The 2160-nt window shown below is 41.9% G+C and overlaps 1 pseudogene; it reads left to right on the top strand.

The window, feature by feature from the left end:
- The first annotated feature begins 418 nt into the window (after window positions 1–418).
- On the top strand, window positions 419–1617 carry LOC744762 (large ribosomal subunit protein uL3-like; annotated as a pseudogene).
- Window positions 1618–2160: the final 543 nt, after the last annotated feature.

Genomic DNA, 2160 nt, shown 5'->3' with positions numbered 1-2160 from the left:
CTTCTATTAATGTTTAGCTAAATAAATGGAAGAGAAGTTCAACCAGAATATATTTCCAATATTGAAGTGCGATCCTCTTGCATGTATGGGTTTTCTTTGCAAATAGGTACTGCAAGTGGCAACAAACATCAAAATGAAGCAATCAATAAGCAAAATTCTATGCAAGAATATAGGCAAATTTAATTAGATAGATATAGCATCTATTCTCTAGGATTTTATAATCCCAAAGAGCAACGAGAAGCTTACATCAGTGTACTTAGATGCCAGGAGAGCAATAAAAAATTAGTGCTCTGAGAAATAAAATAAACCATGTATTTGTATTTTGTCAGTTATATCTACAACTGACAAAATGAATCGAGACAGATGATACAATTAAGATTTACAATTATGACCAGCGGGACGTGACAGTGTGCTGTCTAACTGGAAGTTCACTGTTCCCTGGCTTGGGTCCCTAGGCTTCCTGCTTTGGAAGCGCAGCAGCAGGCTTCATGGGAAGGTGAAGAGCTTCCCTAAGGATGAACCTTCCAAGCCATTCCACCTCACAGCCTTCCTGGGATACAAGGCTGGTATGGCCTACATCATGTGAGAAGCTGACAGCCCAGGATCCAAGGTGAACAAGAAGGAAGTGGTAGAGGCTGTGACAGTTGTGGAGACACTGCCCATGGCAGTTGTGGGCATTGTGGCTATATGGAAATCGCTCAAGGCCTCCAGACCTTCAAGACTGTCTTTGCTGAGCACATCAGCAATGAATGCAAAGGTGCTTCCATAAGAACCGGCATAATCTATAAAGATGGCCTTTACCAAGTACCACAAGAAATGGCAGAATGAGGATGCAACAAGCAGCTGGAGAAGGAATTCAACAGCATGAAAATGTACTGCCAAGTCATCTCTATCATTGCCCATACTTAGATGTGCCTGCTTCCTCTGTGCCAGAAGAAGGCACGCCGATGGAGATCCAGGTGAACTGAGGCACTGTGGCTGAGAAACTGGACTGGACCTGGGAAATGCTAGAGCACCAGGTCCCTGTGAACCAAGTATTTGGGTAGGACAGGGTAATTGATGCCATTGAGGTGACCAAGTGCAAAGGCTACAAAAGGGGTCACCAGTCATTGGCACACCAAGAAGCTGACCCACAAGACCCACCAAAGGCTGTGTAAGGCTCCTTATATCAGGACGTGGCATCCTGCCTGTGTGGCCTTCTCTGTGGCATGTGCTGGGCAGAAAGGCTACCATCACTGCACTGAGAATAACAAGAAGATCTGTAACATTGGCCATGGCTACCTTACGAAGGATGAAAAATGGATCAAGAACAATGCCTCCACTGATGGTGACCTGTCCGACAAGAGCATCAACCCTCTGGGTGGCTTTGTCCACTATAATGAAATGAACATTGACTTTGTCATGCTGAAAGGCTGTGTGGTGGGAATCAAGAAGTGAGTGCTCACCTCCGCAAGCCTTTGATGGTGCAGACCAAGCGTCTTGCTCTGGAGAAGACTGACCTTAAGTTCATCAACACTGTTTCCAGGTTTGGCCGTGGCCACTTCCAGACCATGGAGGAGAAGAAAGCGTTCATGGAACCACTAAAAAGACCAGATTGCAAAGCAAGAAGGAGCTTAATGCCAGGAACAGATTTTGCAGCTGATGGGGTCTCAATAAAAGTTATTTTCCACTGGAAAAAAAAAATTAGATAGGCTTTCAAAACTTAACAGACAAGACTAGATTCTAAATAGTGATGGCAAAAATATAGAATTTGGAAAGAAGTAGTTCAAAAGAAACCTATATAATAATTTCTGGAGAGTTTAGGTTGATTTGATTGGTTCACAATAATTAAACAAGTAGTTGTTGATAAGTAAAGCACTGTGTTAAGTGTCTCCAGAAATACAAAGATGAGAATGCACTAATCCTGTCTTTAAGGTATCTTCCTAAGTGGGAACAGGTTTATATGCACAAATATTCTTAAGTAAAATACATGATATCTGCCATGTGATTGAATGAAGCAAAGATAAATAAATCAGTAAAGTCACATGACTTTATTGGGAGAATTTCTCACAAAAATGTTAGCTTTTGAGACACAATGAGAAGGGAAAAAAAAGAAGTATTTTAAACATTAAATATAAAAGCAAAGTTGCTCCAGACCAGTGGTGTCTGATAGAACTTTCT

Source organism: Pan troglodytes, chromosome 6, assembly GCF_028858775.2.
Source record: "Pan troglodytes isolate AG18354 chromosome 6, NHGRI_mPanTro3-v2.0_pri, whole genome shotgun sequence".
Classification (NCBI taxonomy): Eukaryota; Metazoa; Chordata; class Mammalia; order Primates; family Hominidae; genus Pan; species Pan troglodytes.
This window is presented reverse-complemented; position numbering and strand designations above follow the sequence as displayed.